This window comes from Ambystoma mexicanum, chromosome 5p (genome assembly GCF_040938575.1).
Source record: "Ambystoma mexicanum isolate Mex_15411 chromosome 5p, UKY_AmexF1_1, whole genome shotgun sequence".
Taxonomy (NCBI): domain Eukaryota; kingdom Metazoa; phylum Chordata; class Amphibia; order Caudata; family Ambystomatidae; genus Ambystoma; species Ambystoma mexicanum.
The window spans coordinates 1,018,762,805-1,018,786,308 of NC_090930.1; the positions used below are offsets into that span (position 1 = coordinate 1,018,762,805).

At 46.3% G+C, this 23,504-nt stretch overlaps 1 protein-coding gene across 2 annotated transcripts in view; it reads right to left on the minus strand.

The window, feature by feature from the left end:
- LOC138481372 (enoyl-CoA hydratase EchA19-like) overlaps nucleotides 1–9,892 on the minus strand; it is a 501,182-nt gene extending 491,290 nt beyond the window's left edge. For both annotated transcript variants that reach the window (XM_069613495.1, XM_069613494.1), the window contains exon 1: nucleotides 9,722–9,892. The gene's annotated coding sequence lies outside the window, so the exon portion shown is untranslated. The remainder of the gene's footprint in view (nucleotides 1–9,721) is intronic.
- Between the last annotated feature and the right edge of the window lie 13,612 nt (nucleotides 9,893–23,504).

Genomic DNA, 23,504 nt, shown 5'->3' on the forward strand with positions numbered 1-23,504 from the left:
AGCCCATTGGGACTCTGGAGCCAGAATCTATGAACATGGGTACAAGGCTGGCAGAATGCTAGCTTGGCTGGAGAAAAGGGATGAGGCACAACGTTGCGTTCATGAGATTGTCACCTTAAGGGGTGAAAGGTGCACATCGGACGCTGAAATAGCCGAGGCCTTCGCCCAATTCTATGAAACACTATCGGGCCCCGACCCTGCAGCTGGACCCAACTCTCCTTAGTGACATACCACTCTCAACTCTCTCAGTACCGCAAAGGGCGAGTCTCGACTCTGCCCTCTCGGAGACAGAGGTTGCCGAAGTACTTGCGCAATTGCAAACCGGGAAGACACCGGGCCCGAATGGATTCCCAGCTGAAACCTGGCAGAAGCTGGGTGAGGGCAACATTACATCTTCCTTCCATAAAATGTTTTTGACAGCCCGGGAACAGGGCACCCTCCCGCAAGACCTCTGTAGGGCCACCATTGTGGTCATCCCTAAACCTGATAAGCCCCAGGATCAGTGCACCTCCTATAGGCCAATATCGCTAATCAATGGCGAGGCTAAGGTCCTTGCCAAACTCCTAGCCAACAGGTTACAACCGGTGGCTGAGGCCCTAATACACCCGGATCAATGTGGCTTTATGCCACACAAATCGACCTGTATGAACCTGCGTCGACTCCACTTGGCGTTAGAGAGGGCTCCCACCATTAACGACCCGCTCGCTCTCCTAGCGATTGATTTTGAGAAGGCCTTCGATTCGGTCCGATGGGATGGCCTCTGGGAGATCATGGAATGCATGGGCTTCGGGGAGGGATTCCTGGGATGGGTGAAACTGCTGTATACAAATGTCCGGGCGGAGGTCAGGGTGAATGGGTGGACCTCTCGCTCTTTCCGACTGGGCAGGGGAACAAGACAGGGGTGCCCCCTTTCCCCCCTTCTCTTCGCTCTCGCGATAGAGCCGTTGGCCATATGGCTTCGCCAGAGCACATCCTGGATAGGATTCAGGTGGCCAGAGCGACCTATATGCGGACGATCTCCTGATTTACCTGGGAGATCCTGTCCGAACCTGCCCCGTGGTGACCCGGATGCTTGTCCAATACGGGGAATTTAGCGGTCTAAGGATCAATTGGAAGAAATCGGTCTTCTTCCCGGTGAAGGGTAGGGGTCGGCCTGATCCACCTGACTGTCCATACCACATAGAACAATTTGGCTTTCGATATCTTGGGATCTGGAGAACAACAGATCTTACCAGTTATACCATGCACAATCTCAAACCGATCATGGACCGATTCTCCAACAATGTACAACACTGGAAGCTTCTCCCGCTGACCCTCATGGGTAGAGCCGCTCTTTTTAAAATGTTAGCTCTCCTGCGGTTTATTTACGTCCTTCAAAACGCCCCGTTGCAGATCTCGGGGGCAGAATTTGGCCAGGTGGAGACCCTCCTCAGGGAGCTCCTATGGGGCAGAGGACAAGCACGTATAGCCCTGGCCACACTCCAGAGGTCGATCTGGGAGGGTGGGATCTGAGTGTCCCGCCTTCAGACCTACTATTGGGCCTCCCAATTGGTGGTGGTTAATGACCTTCTGCACGGAGACCGGGAATTACCCCATATAAAAGCCGAGGTAGGAACTATGCACGACACCGACCCATTGCAACTACTGTACCAAACCCCCCCCAGATCTTCCCCATTAACAATGAAGGCACAGATCATTCCCACCTGGAGGAACGACCACAAGTTTGTGGGGTGGGGGAACAGACTATCAGCAGCGCAACCCCTGTGGCGCAATGCCAACCTGAAAGAAATTGCGAAGCTCAAGCCCTGGCCGTGCTGGGTGAGGGCTGGGATCCAGAGGGTGGGGGATGTCTTGAAAGATGGGAATCTTGCCCAGTTCGCGGACCTACAATGCAGGTTCCAGCTCCCAGACAATGAGAGATACCATCATATGCAAATGTCGCATGCCCTGAGAGTCCATATATCGACAGGGGACAATATCCCGGAATGTTCGCCTCTAGAACGCAACATTTTACCCAAATATATCCCCTCCAAATGCATATCCATTCTCTACAACGCCATCACTTCCTTCTCAACCCCTGAGTTGACCAATCTAAAGGCCAAGTGGGAAATAGATGTAGGGGAGATTGACCCTGAGGAATGGATCCGGGTACTAATGCACCCACGGGAAGCTGCCATTTCCTCGAGACTTAGACTGGTGCAACTGAAAATACTGCATAGAGTGTACTATCCCAGAAGTGCTATGTTTGGGTGGGGGTTGGGTGGGGGAAAGCAACAAACCCGAACTGCCTCAGGTGCAGAGATGAGGAGGGGACCTTCTTTCACATCCTGTGGTCCTGTCTCCGGATCCGCACTTTCTGGGAAGCCTGCTGTCGGGAACTGACCCGGATACTCTCCAAAACTATAGACATGGACCCGAAGGTCCTAATCCTGGGAGCACCGGGAGAGCTCGAACTGAACAAATGGGAAGAATTGCTATTGCATACGGCAGCAGCCCTAATCAAGCGCAATATTGCACAGAAATAGGGAGCCCCAGACTCTCCGACACTAGAGCAATGGGCATTGGACATGGACACATGTGCTATGATTGAAAGGAGGATCTATACCGCAAGAGGCTGTCCCAATAAGGCCTCCAAAATATGGGCGGCATGGGAGGAGGGAGGGCCCTGAGGTATACGGACTCCGGGGACAATACCCTGAACACTTATAAGGTGAACCGTGACCGTACTCCACGAAGATGGTGATTCAAGACAGTTGTTATTGTAAGGTGGGCCGGGCCGGCCCAGTGGATGTAACTGCCTCGTCTTTTTCTTGTTCCTCCCTTTTTGGTTTTGGTTGTTTTATTTATGTTGTAATCAAATGATAATAAAAATGTTTTATCAACAAAAAAAAAAAGGGATCAGCACAGGCAGCAGTTACACAGCAGGCATCTCTAGTCGCTGAAAGTAGCTACAGCAGTCTTCACCTCTTCTTCTTCATCGGCTTTAGCTCCAGTGGTCGACTTGTCTTCAGCTTCCACATCCAGCCATTTATACAGGAACCCACACTCATCCTCTGCAAACTCTCCCTGCAGTTTACAGAAAGCAGCAGGTGGCTGTCCAATCAGGACAGCCAACGTCCCATTGGGAACTGGATTCTCTCAGGCACACCACAAGACAAAGGAGAGCGGAGTTTTTGACTCCTACCTCACTTCCTGTCTTCACAGACACTCTGGAGCCTCAGTGGGCTACACAAAGGGTTCCGCCGAAGACAAAGTACAACAAGGACCTCCTCCACCCAAGAAAAGACAAGCACACTAAAAATGGGGTAAAAAAGAAAGAAGCCACCATTCTAGCAGAATGGGGACCCTTCTGTGCATTACCGCAGCTGTAATGATAGCCTGCGAGTAAGAATCACACAAAGGTCCGTAAAGTACGTCCACTGGCACCAGCCGTACTAGTAATCTTATCACTGTAATAGAAATGAATAAATATGAAATTAATAAATATTACGGCTCAAATGAAAAAATATAACTAAAACCTTTAGTAGATTCTCTTTGATCCCTCTAATAAAATATTTTAAGGCAAAAGCTTGAGGCATTACTGTGGCGACAAGTACTATTTTTACCGAAATGTGTCCTCATATCTATTTTAAATTTGAGTTGTGCATCCTTCCTTGGCTGTCCATAGTGAAATGGTGTTCAATGCAGCTATACTGGAATATTTGTGTGCCCCGGTCTCTTAACTATGTATGCAGCTGCAATTAGACACGGTTACCGAAAAGTCAATAGTATTGAATTAATGTATTGATGGGTGTGTTACCATATTAAAGAACTCGAAGTTACAGTGGAAGACATCATAAATGAAGAAAAGATTAAGAAAAAAATGTGGGAGTTAAGTCTGCCAGACAGTGCTAACATATAAGTTATATCATACAATAGCAGACAAAGAGAATAAATTGGGTTCTCGGCCTCTATATTCAACTAAATTTCCAAATGTGATTTTGAGGGGCCAGTTCCTACAATTTGGATTACATTTTTTTTGCCATTTATAGAATTACAGGCATAACAATGTAGATTCAGCATGAGAACTGTTTTTGTAGGTTTTGGAAAGATCACTATAAAATAGAGACTTTATTCCATCTGTGGGTCGGTTGCAAATGTCTATATTGCAAAAGATGCAATTACTTTTGGGCATCTGTATGAAATATAGACAATATTGACCAGAAGGTCTTTTGGCAGGGTATAATTGCAAGACATAAAATTTCACCAATATTAACCACCCTGCGTTTTATAAATTCTGTTTTACTTCAATTATAGAATGTTAATGTTCCTAGTTAGGATATTTCTATGTTTGTGATAATTGTCATTAATGATTAAGAGGACTTGTGATGTATTATATGCACATCTATTTTTGCATTGGAGATATTGTGTAAGGGTTCATTTTAACTGCCACACAAAAAATACAAAAACGAGTTGTGTTGTTGTATCTGTGGAGTCAGTGTGGTGTTAAGTACTAGAAGTCACTGGGAAAGAAGCTAATACTGTGCGTTTTGACAAGTAAAGTGAACTTCTGTTTCAATGCAGAGGAAGCCTGTATTCTGACAAAGGAAGTCTACATTTGACAAGCAAAGTGATCCTTGCACAAGCCTTTGTGTGTCAATCAACTTCCCCAGAAACGCCATACTTAGGGGATCTTTACCAGAGGTCTGAGAACTGCCTGACAGCTCCCTTCACGCACGAGGAGCATCTTCGGAACATTTCAGGACCACTCCAAAGTTCAAGCACATCACTTTTCTGCACGCTGTAAGAGCGCTATGCTTTCACGGCTCCACACTGTATTGAAATAGCACCCGTAGTATTGTAAGCTCCTCACTTGAGTATGCAAAGCCCACCAACCTTCCCCAGCCTCACCAGAATAGAGTTGTGAACTATGCCATAAACACACCTATTGTACTATCTGACCCAAGTTCCTTTTTCATCACCTCCCCGCTGCTCTCTACGACGTAAACTTTGCCATCAGCATTTAGGCATTGAAGCTTGGCCCTATACCATATACTTGCATAACATGTGTTTAACAAAGATAGTCTAAACTGCTTACCCACTGTACCTAACTATGCCTGCCAGTGTTTAAATTGCCTACCCATTATACTCACCTGCACCTGCTAGTGTGTTTAAATTGCCTACCAATTGTACTCACCTGTACCTACTAGTGTGTTTAAACTGCCTACCCATTGTACTCACCTGCACCTGCTAGTGTGTATAAACTGCCTACCCACCCTAGGATACTGCCATTTGTTAATCCCTATTTCTACCAGACATGTCTAAGTAACGCTTGTGCCACCCCATTCGTAAGTAATGCCCACGCTGTGTCAACTGTGTTATTCAATGCTATACTGAGAATATGGTTATATAGACCATTACTATATACCTAGTTATAGCGCTGTACCCAATTATACTACCTGTACCCTGTGATAACTACAGCACGCAGTTCCTCCCTACCACTTCCCCCAACCACTGTGGTCCTCAGTGTAGTGAACACAATCCTATCGCACACTGCTAGCACTATGTATGCCCATAGAGTCATACTGCTCAAACTATTATATGCGTTGAGATCAGATGCAAATAACAGCGACCATCCAAAAACAACCAGGATAGGTATAGATAGCCACATCCCCCTTACAACGATTCAAAATAATCTGCAACCTCAACTCATAGCTCTCCGCCCTCCCCTTACTGCCCTACATCCCTACACCCTACCCTTGCTGCCCAATACCACACGGTCAGATTAGACTATCAGTATGGTCCTCAGCCATAGCCCTTATCCCATCCTCGTGACCCACCGCCACACTATTCCAACTTATCTCCCGTGCGCACCCCCAGTCAGAAACGAGACTCCGAGCCAGACTATACAAGCTCCACGAACTACCAACTAAGTCCACACAAACCAACCATACCCGCACCAGCAGCAACTTCACAATGAAAATTCTCATCCACAACATCCTACCCATCCGCCATTCCTATCCCCTCACCCAAAACATGCCACGCTATTCCGACCACCATCGCATTAAAACATCATCGAAGAACCCACAGGTAGTTACCAAGTGCCCAGACATTAAAGGCGCCTTAATTAACACTAGGTCCCTAGTAGCACACCCCACAGAAATAGCAGATCTGATCAATGGCGAGGATTGCGACTTCCTTGCCATAACTGAATCCTGGCGTCATGCTGCCGCTGGCCCTGCCCTCCTCCTAGCTATACCAGACAACTATGAAATCATTAGAGCAAACAGAAACAACTCCAGAGGCGGTGGTATCGCTCTCATCGCCAAATCTGACCTGGCCATGAGAATCATACCCTCCCCCCGCCACTAGCTCATGTGAATTACTCAAAGCTAAACTCCCGATCTCCGACAATGACACCCTTACAATCCATCTTATTTACAGACGGCCAGGACCCATTCGATCATTTGAAGAGGACCCATCTGTCCTCCTTTCCGAGAATACCAAATTGATATCCCAAATATTCCTGCTTGGAGATTTTAATGTGGATTTAATGATCACCAGGCCCTGGCCATTGACAATGTAATAACAGAACAGGGGCTCACCCAAAGAGTGACCCAAGCTACCCATGGCACAGGGAGAACCCTTGATTGGGTTGCTGACTACAGCTGCATCACCTCCATCACGTTGATAAACCCCCTAGCTTGGATAGAATTATCTGATACTATGCCAGCCACTACCCCTAAACCTAAGGTTATCCCCATTGCACCACAATTCCTCCCCACAATGAATAAAAAGATCATCACTGCAGATAAGATCCTTCCGCTTATCTTGCTGACTCTCGACCTACTTCCCAATTCAACTAGCCCAGACAACCTAATACACACCTATAATGATGCCATGACAAAAGCCCTTGATACAATTGCTCCTCTCAAGATACTGAAAAGCAAACCAAAAGCCCATCTGAACTCATGGTTTACGCCCCATCTAAATATTTTGAGAAAGGAAAAAAAGGAAGCTGGAGGCCCTATGGAAAGCCAGCCCTACTGATGAAAATAAAACCAACTTGATCAACCTAGCATCCCTCTACAAAAAGGAAATTATATGCACCAATGAGAGGATCAATAAAGCCAGCTCAAATACTAGGGAACTATTTACCATTCTCAGGTAATTGGAAGCTCCCTTCCCACAGATAGATGATTGCCTCAAGGACAAGCCCTGGTGTACAAGTATACAGAATGCCTTACATAATATAATCTCCCTACTCCAAAGTAAAATTGCTTATAAAAAAGCCACACTATCCAGTATAGACAAACCTAACATTTGTTAGGCCAGCAGCCACTAACAAACCCCTCAACCAGTTCAAATGTTCTCAAGTCTCCATTTACGAGGTGGAAAAAGTAATTCTATCACTTAAACTGTCTAATTGCCAAGGAGACAGCTGCCCGGCACAGATCATTAAAGATGGTGCTAGAGACCTCGTGCCTTTCATAACTAAACTGATCAACTCCTCATTTACTTCTGCCACTGTCCCCTGCAATTTAAAAGAATATTGGGTCCTACCCCTCACGAAAAAAACAGACTTTAGATCCTGCTATCTCGACTAATTACAGGCCTATCACCACTGTACCTTTTTTACTCAAGATCCTCGACAAAACGGCCTATATCCAAATTCAGGAGTACTTAGAGTCAAATCAGCTCCTCGGCGTCTGACAATCGGGCTTCAAACCCCACCACGGCACTGAGACAGCGCTAATAGACTTAAAAACACAGATCAACGAACTGAAGGACAAAGGAAAAATAGCCCTGCTGCTACTCCTCGACCTTTTGGCCGCATTCGACCTGGTGGACCACCAAGTTCTTTGCAACCACTTGGCCTCAAACGCACTTCTCACAAAGTGCCATTGTTTGGATTAAATCCTTCCTTAATAACAGGACCATGGGAGTCTTCTCGCCACTCGCAGCAGCCGACCCTATCCCTATAACCTGTGGGATTCCACAAGGTTCTTGTGTTTCCCCCACATTGTATTATTAGGGCATGGATGCCCACACAGGTCTTTGCCTGAATGATGACAAGACTGAGCTGCTAATACTCGGTTCCACATCCAACCTCCACAAACTAGGCCAGAACTATACCACCTTCAACATTGATGGCAATTCCATTAATGTGGCAAAAGTAGTAAAAACCTTAGGTTTTTACCTACACTCTGCCCTCACACTCAATAAACAAGTCAGCTCCCTGGCTTCCGCCACAGCCTACACATGTAAGCTGATTAAAGCATGCAGACCATTCTTGTCGAAGGAAAGTTGCACTACCCTAGCGAGAGCACTTATCCTATCCAAGTTGCATTATTGTAATGCTCTTTATCCAGGAGCCAACAAATACCTCATCAATAAAATCCAAACTTTGCAAAATAATGCCTTAAGAGCCGCTCTTGGTATACCCAGGAGAGAAAACATTTCACATCTGAGGAGACAGACCAAATGGCTAAACACTAAAGATAAAATCATGCTTAAAACCTTATCCCTAATGCATAAATGCCTTAACCATGCAGCCCCCACATACCTTTCTGAGAGAATTAACAAACGCTCCTCGACCCGTCCTACTAGGACCATCAATTCAGCACAGCTAGTTGTACCCACATTCAAGCTAAAAAAGGCAGGGGGAAATAGCTTCCCGGTCAGGGCAACCCAGACGTGAAACGCCTTACCCACTTCTCTGAGAGCAGACCAACCCTTCTATATATTCAGGCGCAACATTATAAACTGGCTCATCACCAACGACACCAATGGCCAGCCCTAGTCCTGCACATATTAGAATATATTAGAAACAAGACTACCCCTTCTGTCTGCTCTGATCCCTAGGCTGACTAGGAAGTCTTATATCTCATCTTGTATATATGTATATATATTCTTGCATATGTTTTATTGTATTTCCTACTGTATTCTTTGCACTATTATGTCACTCCATTCTATGTAAATCCTGTAACTAAGTTGAAAGTATTCCTGTATTCCACCATGTAAAGGCGCCCAGATACCCTCGGGTCTGGTGCGCCATACAAATAAATAAACAAACAAGTAGCATTTAATGGAGACACGTCTCTTGGGGGTGGTGAACATTCCATTGTGGTAACCTGTATTCAGTGCTGGAGTTGTCCGTTGAGATGTACTGAGGGTTAATGAGGGGTGTAGAGCCAGTGCTTTAAATGGGCAGGTACTTGCCGGCCGAAGTACCTGCATCCAGCACTTCTTTGCAGAACCAATGCTTCTAATGAAGGAGCAAGGACACTTCTCAACAGTAAGCACTGGCAGGTACTCTTGGATATTGAGTACCTGCACTTCTCTGTTTACATTTCAGGCAATGTTTACTTTACAACGATTTAGTGGAAGGATCCCTTTGCCAGCCCTTGCCCAGCAGGTCAACCAATATTACCAATGGACCACTTTTTTGACTTTGGAAAGATCAAACGGGGTGTATTTATTTAGTTGCATCAATGCAAAAGCTTCTTCTCCAGCTCATATGGCTTGTTGGGCTATATTATGTGATGTTAGGCTAAAACGTGCGATAAAAAAACATAGTGCCTTTAAGTTGGTGCAGACAATAATTGTGCAGTGTGTGTACGAGACTTTAAAACGTAACTCTATTCACACCGACAGTCCGTGCTTTACAAAATACGGATACCAGAAAAGTTAGAATATTCTGTACGAGGGTGGAGCGATTTCATTATCATTAAAATAATACCCGTGTAGTCCCGAGCCGATATTGAACAGTGACCGCCTCCACGTGTTCCAGGAGCGCTAAAGTTCACCCGTAATTAAGTCACCGACAAGTACTTGGCAATAAACGACGAGAAAAAGACCACGTATTGAATGAAATACGTTCACCCAATGCATTTCACGTCATCTTGCGGTTCTATTGGCTACTTGTCACATCTCTCAAACCCGCCCACAACGCTGACTGCGCAAGGCTCTGATCAGTTAGGTGCCTGCTGAGAACGTACGATATTGAACACAGCGGCCATCTTAAAATGAGAAGCACATCTGATTTAATGATATATGAAAGAAGCAACCCAAATGCAAAAATAACCTAATGCACGTGTCCACATCTGTGTTGTTTATTTTACCTCACTTTCGTGTAAAAATATAATTTTAAACAAAACTCCTTCTTCAGCTTGTGTTTATTAGGGGTACTGCCTTGAGGATATTGCCTTGATTACTTACTGGTCATCTTTATTACTCATAGTCCTACTCTTCCTCGTCCGAGTACTAATCTATGAGGTGTCCCACTTTCCACAGGAACCGAGATATTATATACCGAATCACTTATATATCGAAACGAATACCTTGAAAAGCTTAATATTGATTTTTTGGGGGGTCCTCCCCCAACCACCCGTTTCCGACCCCTAAAAACCCACCTTGACCGTTACCTAAAAGTAATTAACCCGTTACCCATAGCTCTCAACTCACACGCTTTTGGCGGGTGTCACCCGCCTTGTAAACAGCTGACTCACCCGCCAAGCCTCCAGCATGCCCATTCATTTCAATGGGCCTCTCACCCGCCAAAAACAAAATCGGGTGTTTTCACCTGCCTTTGTGATACAAATGGTTGAGAGCTATGCTTTACCCCACCATAAAAATATTCGATATATGGGTTTTCAAGGTATATGTTTAGATATAAAAGTGATTTGGTATATCATTTTCGATATAAAGACTGTATGCCCCCCATCCCCACAGAGAAGATACAAGGAGTGGACAACACCGGAGCAAGAAGCAGCCCACACCACCTCAACCAGAGCATCCCATAGCGTGGTACCAAAGGAATAACCCGGAAGGAGGAAGCCCAAACCAGTCCCGCCGGGATCCCAACATGCAGCAGCATGCAGAAGCATGCAGCGCACAGACAACAGAGCGAGCGCACAGCCACATACATGCCAACCCTTCTGATTTAGGCGAGAGACTCACAATTTTTTTTATTAAAAACAGTACTATTTGTTACTGTCTCCCGCTTAAAATAACAATATCCCCAATGCATTCCTATGGGGAAAATGCATTCTCCCGATTTCAGAGCTGAAATCTCCCACTCGTCTTCCGAATGTTGGCATGTCTGCAGCCATAGCTCTCAACTCACATGCTTTTGGTGGGTGTCACCCGCTTTGTAAACAGCTGACTCACCCGCCAAGCATCCTGCACGCCCATTCATTTCAATGGGCTCTCACCCGCCAAAAACAAAATCGAGGGTTTTCACCCGCCTTTGCAACACAAATGGTTGAGAGCTTTGGCACAGCACTCAGTGCCAATAGATTCGGAAACCAGGTCGACGAAGAGACAGCGAGGGACCTAACATCCTGAGCACTACAAACACAAAGGAGGAGACCTGCAATCCACACAACACCAGTCGGACCCTCTGGCAGACCCAAAAGTCCAGGTGAACAGGGAGAGCCCACTGCATGGCCAACCACCTGACAGAACTCCCAGCAAGGGGAGTCCGAATATTGCCCGAAGGGAGCGTCAGAGACGGAAAACCAAACCGGCAGCCATAGCACACCAGGGCCTTGTCCCAGGCACCTCCAGAAATCCCAGCCACAGGGACAAAAGAGGCCCAGCGACCCCTAACCTGACAGGCACAGGGCCACCACAGCCGAGGCAGCGACGAACAGATGGAGAACCGCTCCATCCCTACACCAAGAGACCCCCAACACTGAGTCGAGACCAGGAGCAGAAGGGCGGATGTGGCAGACAGGAGGGCCGGGATGCGGCTGTAGACAACCACTGCAACAGCCCCGCACACCCTGCGGCCCAGGAACCACCGCCCTAAGGTATGGACCAATAACAGGCGGGCCGCAAGGGGACCAGCAAGGCTACGGCGACAGGCCGGCGGCCACCTGGCCACCTGCCCACCCGGAGGGGCAGGATACCAAGCCCTGCTAGCTTAGGGCACACAGACACAGCCGCACCAGGGACACCGAGAAGGAGAGAACCGACAGAAGAGCAGGGAGGAACAGCCGCAGAAAGCAGGGCCAGGGGCGTACCCCCATGAACCAAATCCAGAGCACCAAACGCCGTCCACACAATGTGGGACCCCGTATGGCAACCACCGCCGACACAGAGGAGCACCCCACCAGGTTTGGGAGGACGCCAACCACATGAAGCACCCATGGCCCGAGACTGTAGCCCCCAGAAACAGCGTCAGCCAAAAACCAAGGCACTGCACATGGGCCCCACAGTCCCAGAAACACAGCCCACAATCAGGGAGAAGGGGATTTCCATCACAAGAGCGTGTAGGCACTGGTGGATGCAGGGTGGGCATGGGTAGAGGCCCGGAGACGCCCAGGGCTTAGCCATCAACAACCCCCCCGCCCCCTGATAGAGCCACCCACACAAGGACAACAGCAGGAACCCCCCAACACATGCCCCCAGACAGGCAACATGGGTAGGAAAAGGCGGGCCACCACTGCTAGAGGAAAGCAGACTCTGAAGAAGAAGAAGGAGGGGAGACCGCACCACAGCCCAACACTGAAGACCCGCCGGAATGAGGTCACAACAGGGGGAGCAACAGCACCAGCACTCAGGCTCAGGGCCTTCAAGATCCGAGGACGATCTAAGAACGAGCAAGCCAACAGGGCTGGTTCGAGCAAGGGTAGTACAGCCCAACAGTAGAGGCCCCCAGAAGCCCAGCAAGAGACAAGCCACACCCGACCCCAAACATGGGGGGGGAGGAGGAGGGAGGAGGATACCAAGGTTCCAAAGGCCACCACCCAGAAGAAGGCAGACCCATAGTCAACAAACAGAGCACCAGAGGGCCCTGCCTAGCCGGCTCCGCCACGGCCAACGCAGGAACAGCCTGGCGCCAAGCAAACATCAATGTGCCTAAGTGAGGAAGGGAACCAGGGCGCGTGGGAACAGCCTGTCCAAAAATACCAAGCCGCACCCGCCAGTAAGCTTCCAAGGGCCCTGGGGTGGGGGGGTGATAGGAGCCCATCGCAAACTGCACAGAGACCCAAGCCCTGCAGGGAGTGACGTGAGTAGTGTGCAACAAACACCACGTTTACAGGCAGCAGAACACCATAGGGGACAACAGAGGCAAGTCAGAGAACAACACAACTGCCTTCAGTATGCCCAAGGTGACAACACCCTCTGCCCTCCTTCAGAAGATCGGGCAGCATGCCACCAGCGTGCTCGAGGCGATACAGACAAACTCCTCCACAGGAGGCCACAAACATCTGGTATACTTAAATACCTCTAGACACAAACCTGAGAGATGGCAGGGACCCAGGGCTTGGCTGCTGGGAGAACCCTGCGCCTACCCGTAGAGCCAGAGCCACTTACCTCCGCCTGGGATGGGACAGCCGCAGGCCAAGCCACCGCACCGGGGACACGTTCCACTGGCCCAGCAGAGCACTCCCAATCCGGCTCACCAGACCACCACCCGGGGTGCGAAACGACCGGCCACGCCAAACCACACTGGGGAACCGCTCCGTAGACATGGAGGACCACACCAGCATGGGAGGAGAACCTCAACCGCCACACCCAGCTATACAGGGACAGCAGGAGACCAGGGCCCAAGGCCTGTGCTCAACGGGGCAACCCAGCTAAGCAGCGAAGTCCTGGAGCCGACTCCACAGCCCGAGACCTCCAGCTCCACAGGGGTTGTCCAGGCCGCAGGAGTGAAGAGCTTGGCCCTATCCCACCCCCCGGGCTATGCCCAGAGAGAGAAGAGCGGAACACTGCTCCAAGGAGAACCCTGGGCAGGGACAATAAAAAACTGTTGTGGCTTTGGGAGGCAGGCTCTTATGCCTAGGGTGGGAGGCAGAGCTAAGGGGAGAAAAGAATAGATAGTAAAAAAGGTGTTCCTGTAGAAGGTGGGACACCTCAGAGATTAGTACTGGGACGAGGAAGAGGGACGTGGAGGTAATGACATGGTTACTTATGGGTAATCTTCATTAGTCCTAGTCCTACTCTTCCTCGTCACAGAATTTACTAGTGAGGTCCCCGACCTCCATTTCAAGAATAAATTCCATCTTTTAACTAACACTCATACCTGCTCCACCCCTCCAGAGAATACAATACTCCCCCACTCCCACAACATGTTATTACCTCCGCCTCCCAGTACTTATGAGTGAGGCATAGCAAAGACAGCAGTTAAAAATTGCTCCATGAACACTAAAACATAGAACAACCAGTGTTCAGTAGCAACACCCCATCACCAACTTTATTTCAAAACACCACAACAAATCACTCCTGCATATATGCCAACATTCTCGGGGACCTGGAGGGAGATTTTGCCACAGAAATCAGGAGAAAGGAATTTAGCCATACGATTGCATTGGGGTTTTAATTATTTTAGGTGGGAGAAAGTAAAACATTGCAATATTTTTCATTGACAAATCAGGAGTCTCCTGCCTAAATCGAGAGGGTTGGCATGTATACTCCTGAGTCGCAGTTCCATCACTCAACACCCCCTCCCCAAAGGAGGAAGATCCTTGCATGTGCTAATTGAGGCAATAGTGTCTGGTAAATGTATTTGGTCGGTCCAGGTAGCCGCCCTGCATATCTCCTGAATCGGCCCTCCCCTTGTCTCTGTCCAAGATGCTGCCATACCTCTTGTAGAGCAACCCTGAACAGAAGCCGGCAAAGAAACCTGCGACTCAGAATAGGCTAAGGATAACCTGCCTAATTCAGCAGCTAATCATATGCAACAATGCCTTCAGGCCAGGCTTCAAACACCCCAATTTCACAAACAAACTGTTAGACTGTCGAAACAATGCTGTTCTATCTAGATAGGCGAAGACAGACCCTTTCCCGTCCAATTTATGCCACTGCTCCTCCTCTGGAAATAGCGGGACTGGGAAAGAAGTACAGAAGCACAATATCCTGTTCATGATGGAACTTCGAAAAGGACTTTAGGAAGAAAACTCAGATCACATTTGAGAACCATAGAATCCAAGAGAACTCGCAGAAACTGAGCCGTGCACAACGCTCCAATTTCACCCAGCCTCCTTACAGAGGTAATGGTCACCAAGAACACTGTCTTCCATGTGTGAAACTTGATATCAATGGACTACTGGGCTCTAAGAGAGAACACCGCGAGACCCATGTCCCAGCCATCCTGAAAAAACAGCAAAATCAAAGGTACAGTACATTCCAGCGCCCTCACACCTATTAGTGCACTACCATGCAAAGTTCTTCCAATGCCCTCATATACCACCAACATTGAGGGATGCCGGGACTTCTGAATCGCAATGGCCAATTGCGGAGTCAAGCCCCATCTGAGCAATCCCTACCTCTCAACTTCCAAACATCCAATTCTGAATCCGAGAAGCAGAAGGACCCAGCCCCATCTAGAGCGGGCACGGGAACGAGGGGAGGAACCATCTAAGAGCCACAGCCAGCTCGAGAAGAAGAGGGTAGCAAGAGCGCCTTGGCCATACCAACGTCACCAGAACTACCTATGACCCTGAGTCCCGAATCTTCAGAAGCACCTTGGAAAGCAGCAGAATTTGAGAAAATACATAAAAAAGCTCCTGCTGCCAGTCCAATGTCAAGGCATCCACTCCCCAAGGCACTGGGAACAGGAACCCGGAGCAAAACCGGGGCAGTTGAGCATTCATCGGCGATGCAATCAGATCCAGCCCCTGCAACCCGAACCTCTGACAGATCAGGCGAAACACAGACCTGCGCAAGATCCAATTGGACAATGGGAAAATCCTGTCGTCCACCCCCCCTTATATGAACTGCCCACAAAGACAGCAGGTTACGCTCCGCCTAGCATCCCAACCGTAATGCTAGAGACTCCAGTCACTGTGACTTTGTACCACCCTATCGATTGACATATGCTAATCTGGACCTGAACAGCCAACCTCAGGATGGAACGGGAAAACGCTTTGAGAGACAGGAAGATCGCTGCCAGCTCCCTCCAACTGGATGACTGTGAAGCCTGCATCGGCGTCCAGCACCCCATGGCACTCTGGACTCCAAACACTGCACCCCACCCAAGGCCTCTGGCGTCGGTAGTAACAATGTTCGGTAAGTGTTGAATCAACGAAAAACCCTGTAACCGGTTATCCAAGCACATCCACCACTGGAGCTTAACCTTCAGATCAGGAGAATGGCAATCCTTGCATCATACATCAGGGAATCCGTCCTCCAAGAGCGGTGCAAGTGTGACACCAGCAGACGCATGTGAAGCCATGCCCATGGAACCACAGACACACGCTGCCATGTGACCCTGCAGCCTGAGAACTTCCCTGGCCGCAACTAAATCCTTGCTCAGTAGAAACCCCAAAAGGCGCTACACGGAGACTGCCCAGTCCAGCGGCAGCCAAACCCACCCCTGTGCAGTACAGAAACAGTTCCCTATATACTGTAGATCCTGAGAAGGTTCCAAACAAGATTTGTCCCAATTGATCAGGAACCCCAGAGATTTCAACACGCCACAGACATGGTCACATGCTCCATCAACAGCTCCGTAGGAGAAGCCTTGATCAACCAGTCATCCAGGTACAGAAACACCTGTATCCCCCTGGCATGAAGGAGCACCACTGGCCCCAACACCTTTGTAAGTACACAGGGAGCTGTCGTCAGGCCGAAGGAAAGGTCCCGGAACTGAAAATTCCAGCCCAGGAAGAGAAATCACAGGTACTTACGAGCCTGTGAATGTACGCGTCCTGGAGATCCAAGGATACCAAAAAGTCAAATTTTACGATCAATGGGATGATCCTCTGAAGACCCTCCATCTTGAAATACAGAGTCTGCACAAAGGTGTTCAGCCTTTTGAGGTCCACAGTGAGACGGAACTTGCCATTGGGTTTGGGCAACACAAATATAACAGAGAAGAACCCTGTAACCCTCTCCTTCCTGGAAACCTTCTGGATTGCCCCCTTCTCCAAAAGTTACAAGACACTCTGGGTTATGGTGATAGAACACGCGGCCCACCTGGGAAGAAGAGTCACCAACGCTCCTGACCGAGAAGAGGGGAAACAAATTCGATCTGGTATCCCCCCAAACTGTAGAGGAGCTATCCTGCCAGTCCCCGCCCCCTTACCACTGTCATATTGGAACAGTCAGAGAAGAGTTATAGATGGGACCCCCTGTATTGTTCCTATACCGCATTGAGTGTATGAGAGACGTTATGCACTTAGACAGCCATACAGAATGTACCCTCGCACTCAAAGTATGGAATGATGTTGTATGGAAGAAAGCTACATGGAAGGATGTTGTTTGCCAAGATGTCAGAATGCATTGGTGAATATTATAGATGGACGTTAAATTAAATCTGGCAAGGACAAAGTGATGTCATGAGGAAGATATATGAACCTATGCTGAAACGATATGAAAATACTAAATAATGAAGTAACTGAAGTACTAGAAGTAACATGAATCTGAAGTTAAAGTGATCATGAATCTAAAAAGAAATGAAGTCACTTACTGACCAATTACTGTAAAAATGCATTAATGCAAGGTAGAAAGACAGTGTAAAGAAGCTTGTCGTGTGGGGTGGAGTGTGTGTGTTTTTGGTAGGATTATATTTATTTTATCCTACCCAGCCTTGTTAGACAACCGCTTGCCTTTGCAACCAACCCCTATGATTGTGCCAGCCCTACAATTTGTAGAAGAGGCACAATGGCAGATCAGGTTGAAGCCAAGAGAAAAGCAGCAGCGCAAATCCTGTTCAAACATGATCAAGCAGCCACAGTGGCAATTGAAGACAACAGCCTGCCGGCAAGTCTCACGGTACAGCAAAAAATGGACAAACTTGAAAAAATAAAGAAAAAAGAAATTTCCAAATGGTGGGAGGCAATGACACTTCAAACCTATTTAGAGGTTCAGCGCATTCCGAGAGGGCTGAGAATCCTCACGATCCCTACTTTTGAGGACATTGATCCCAGGTTGATAGAGGAATGGACCAATCAATGTTCCTTTAAAATGATTGAAAGCCTTATAAAATATGCCAAATTGGACAGAATCAAGCTCCTTAAAGACATAGAAGAGATGGAAGAGCATCTCTTTTCATCAGAAGATGGAGATGAATGTAAAAAGCGTATGTCTAGAGTTGAAGAAAATTTGGGAAGGCATGAGGGGGAAATTGGGATGAGAAAGCAACACAAATTTAAACGTGACCGGTTGGACTATGAACAAGGTAGAATATACACGTTCGCCAGACGGTTTGATGCCCCCATCAAAAGTAGACTGGAACAAATTGCTACAAATAACCATCCTTCAGCTATCGCACTAGAAGAACCTAGCAGTTCCGATGTGGAAATTTCAGAAACAGAGGGGTCTTCATCAAAAAGGCTCAACTTTTTAGAAGAATTCAAATTACTGCACTTAGACAGCCGAATGGAAAATAGAGGGAGAGGCCAGCCGTCCGGACAAGGAAGAGGCACTATGGGCAAAGCAGGAAAAACAAGACAAGGAGGGGATGCCAACACAAACAACCCTCCCAGCGTGATCACACGCTCTGGAAACAAACTGAGAGGGAGGCCGAGAGGCCAGAAAGCTTACAAATAAAGATTTTCAATATCTCGAACAGAACTCTATATAAAGATGAGACAGCAGTACTATCCCTAGGCCTGTCCTTCAGCCCCACATACAGCTACGACTACACGGCAACCAGGGTGGATATCTATAAATTCCTTAGAAAACTTAAATTGACTAAATTTTATGCAACCAAGGTCAATGAGGGACCAAGATATAAGGACATGCCGAAAGAAGAAGTATCTCCCTTAACAGGAAAAGATATGACTAGTTTAATCTGTCTAGCCAACATGGAACAGCAAATGGGACTGGAAATAGAGAAGACACAGACGTATGGCTACTCTACACTAGAAGAGCAATTTGGGATAATTACGGATATAGCCTGTCCCAGTCATCTCAAACCTAAATCGATTTTCTGCCCCAATATTGTATGTGGACCGATAGACACGTTTGAGAATCTTGTTATGCAAGACCTGAAAAAATTGTCCTTTTATATACTGCCAGCCGCTAGGAATTTGAAGTTCATACAGTATAAAGCGCTGGAGAACTTGAAAAATCATCATTCCATAGTCATTCGCCCCTCCGACAAGAGGGGTGGAATAGTTGTCATGGACAGTGTTAATTACAAGAGAGAAGCTAGCAGGCAACTGAGTATGACTGAGAATTATGTGGTGGTAGATAATCGAGTACTAATGGAAACACAGACCATATATTTTTCTATGTTGCGTAAATGGTGTGACCATGAACTGATCATTGATGAGGAATACTGGTATCTAAAAAATCTGTTTCCGGTTACTCCATTAATGTACTTTAATCCTAAAATTCATAAGAGTCTTGTAGACCCTCTGGGTTGTCCTATAGTATCCTCAATGGGTAGCCTTCTTGAAAACACCTCGAAATTTCTAGACCATTTTTTGCAGCCATTTGTAATTAGCCTTAGTTCACATATTCAAGATACCTCAGACCTGCTTATGAAACTTCATGACATTAATTGGGACCCAGGGTACTTGCTGGTATCCCTAGATGTGGTTTCTTTGTATACTTCTATTAAACATGAGGCAGGCATTCAGGCATGCAAATTTTATCTAGATACGAAATCTATCAGTTATAAACAACATAATGATATGCTTCTGAACATGTTGCGGTTTTGTCTAGAACACAATTATTTTTTGCACGAGACCTCCATATATAAGCAAACCCAAGGCACGGCCATGGGGTCCTGCATGGCTCCGACCTATGCCAACTTATATATGGGGTGGTGGGAGTCGCAGATAGCATGGGCTGAAGAAAAAGAAAGGTTTACCAAACATATAGTGGTGTGGTACCGCTTTATAGACAACCTTTTTTTGATATGGGATGGGACTGAAGATCTATTACTCTCCTATGTCAATACACTCAATGAGAACGATTTGAATCTTGAACTTACATCTGTTATTAACAAAAAGGAATTGGTCTTTCTAGATGTTAGATTTACTGTTATAAACAATACTCTGACTACTAAACTCTTTCGTAAAGAAACTAGCTCTAACTCTACGCTCCATGCTCAGAGCCATCACCCTACAACTCTCAAGAATTCGATTCTCTATGGAGAATTCTTGAGAGTGAAGAGAGCTTGTAGTACAGAATCAAATCATAATCAAGAAGCCCGACATATAGGCCAAAGATTTGTTAATCGTGGTTATAAAAGGAAGGTTGTAGCTGATTGCTATGATAAAGCTAAACAAATCAATAGAACTCATCTGTTTAAAAAACGAGTTATTGAGAATAAGGAAGATATCAGATTTATCACAAACTTTAACCATCAGGCCAACAATGTCAAAAAGATTATGAGAAAACACTGGAAGGTACTTTTATCAGATCCAGACCTTACTAAAGTATTAGGTACTGGTCCCAGTGTTGCTTACCGCAAAGCCCCTACCCTCAAAACCATTCTATCCCCTAGTATGGTTATCACAGATACTAACATGAGTGAAAGTCATTTCATGACGCAAGAGGTTGGTGGGTTTCGCAAATGTGCTAACTGTAAAATGTGTAACTTTGTCTCAAAAAAAACATTTATAAGTTGCAATGGGCTGAAATGGAAACACAAACATAAAATTACCTGTACTACTAAATTTGTAGTTTATGCGATCACATGTGAATGCGGGTTACACTATATTGGATCAACTATAGGAGCCCTTAAACTGCGTATACTTCAACATTACAGAGCTATCAAAAACAGGGACCTCACTAATCCCCTAACGGGGCACTTCATTGAAAAACACAAAGGTGATGTCAGTGCTATGACATTTGTTGGCCTTGCTCATATCCCAGTACATAAAAGACTGGGTAATCGAGAGCTTAAACTACGACAGCTAGAAGCCACATTAATTTGTAAACTTGACACACTGAGACCCCTGGGACTGAACATTGACCCGGAAATGTATGTGTTTCTATAATTACTGCATTTTACGACATTTGTGGATACATACGGTTGCACCTGCCTGCTCTTGAGCTATTGGATGCCATTATGTACACTTGTGTGATATATTTAAATTTATGAATATGCACTGGCACTTTACGAGAGCAACATTTGCTCTCTAAGTTGGGAGTTATCGCTGTTGTTTATGCACCATGTACTTTTCTATTTTAGCCGACTTGGACTACAATGCATACTTATGTGACTTGTCGTGACTTTATTATGATGCACTGGCACTTTATTAAGAGTATTCGCCTTTTAAGGGGGGAGTCATTGCTGCTATTTATGCACCATGCACTTTCCGGTCTACTGTTCACTTGGGCATGTATTTTGCACATGTGAGTTTAAATCGGTTGAGTTCCTTTTAAACTATTACAGTTAGCGTTGCTTGTGTACTATTAAGTGTGTAGCTTTTTTCAAATAATGTTACATATATAGAAAGATTATGTGACATAACGTGAGTGAACATAGGAATGCGCTGCACTCCTCTCTGGCTTCAGTCAAGGACACTCCGTACCATGGAGTGCAATGGTTTGTGGTTTTCATCATGTAGGATGAAACCAAACCATTTAATGATATTTTAGTGCATTTGCGCTCATAAACACATCATTATTGTTTTTAATGTCTGTTCAGGAATTAGGGTATGGCATCTGGTGTGTGCCTTCTCCCCCGCTTTTCTATTAATTTTCTATCATAGCATTTGCTTATATAGAATTAGCGCTAATTGAAATTTAGTCACTTTGAACACTTTCAAAGATGGCTGCTAACTTGTGAGCTGACAACTACAGTCAGAGAAGGGACTGAGCAGGGTGCTCATCCCCATAGCAATGTATATACACACACAGAGGACGTCTAATGGTGCCCCCTCGAGATTATGTGCAACACGCGATCAAACGCTGTATCGGTACGAGAGGTAAGAGACCGTCTGGCATTTCACGGCCCCCTTTTACTCTAAAATACATCTAATTACGCGCACGATAACGTGCGCGCATACCTACTCGATCTTTTTGCATCCTATACTGCACCAAGGTGCACTATTGTGTATTTTATCCCCTGTGTCAGACGATGAAGGACCATTGATATATAACTATACTGTTTAGAGGCTACTTAAGCAAGACAGTTATAAGCAAACACTAGCACAAACGTTTAAGGTTAATATAAAACACTTCACACCGAAAGCAATACCGATTTAATACCAAGTTGCAATTGAATGATTAAGCCGAATATTACTGTTGTAACGGTTGACATTGTCAATATTTCACATTTGTAGGGATCTAACCCGTTTATTGTGGAGGATTAATTCCAAATGTAATAGGGGCACTAGAGGAATCCAAGGTAATATTCCTTATATTTACGATGAGATTTTCAATGAACACATGTGTTGACTTATAACAACCATCAAATACATTACCTAACAAGTGTCTCTCTCAACAATACCCCTTCTTTTACCACCCCCTTCCCCATCTTACTTATTGTCTGGCTTTTATTTTGATTATTTTGACTTTCATGTTTTTGTTCATTTAATCTCATTTGAAACTCTGTTTTTGGTTCTCATATTTAATTTTTTTGAACCCTTCTATCTATGTGGATGTCTGATTATATTATATGTTTAACATGAAAAAATGTTTCTTCTTATGACCTATGGTGCTATGACTGACTAATAGTCCTGATTTGAAAAAGGTCTCAGGGAGACCGAAACACGTGTCATCACTTAAAGGGCACTTTAAAAATAAAGAAACCTCTTTGATAATTGGGCGCAGTCTCCTTCCGGGTTATTCAAACTTTATACCTAAGATAGTAGTGTCTTCACACTCCCATGAATGTTCCAGAACAATGAAGGCCCGCCCCTATATGCTGATGCCAGAAAAAGCAGGAGCAGAAGGTTATAAGGCAACACATCATCATCACATACAGTAAAAACCTGCATGGCTGGTTGGTGAGATCCTATACATGGGCCTCCTAAATAGGGGATGCCAGGCTGCGATTGGTCCCAACCCCATGCGTCTGTCTTCCATCACCTGGTGTCAGCTGGGCTCCTCTCTCCAAGGAACGAAGGTAATGTTCCTCATAAGTTACTATTGCAAGACAATGCTACTTTATAATTATGGCGTGCACCTGGGAAACTCGGGAACTCACACAGGCGGAGGACCATGATCATGCTGACCCACACATTCTTCTCTCAGTTCATATTGCGCTGTCCGCACCCAAGGTTTCCACCCTAGCTTTGGACTATAATTTATTCCACCCTGTACCTCGTATTACAAAGTGTGTCATTATAAAATAAGGTGAAATGACCGTGTTCTTTCAGATCTTTTATGGCCACTGGGTTTATGGTTGGTGGTCTGCGGTCACCTACTATCGCGTAATTCAGGGGTCTTGGACTGGGTTCGTTGCGGGTGTCATAACTCCTGATGGGCTGGGTGGGGTTTGGAGGTCTGCGTTTGGCCTGGCTGTGATGAATGTGCACAGTGAGGTGCCTGATGCAGTCCCTCGGCCTTGCACGGTGCATTCCTTTTTAAGATAACAAGTAATTGCAACAGTTAAGGAACAAGGGGAAGTTTCTAAGGGAATTAGCCGCGTGGGTCCTTGTGCT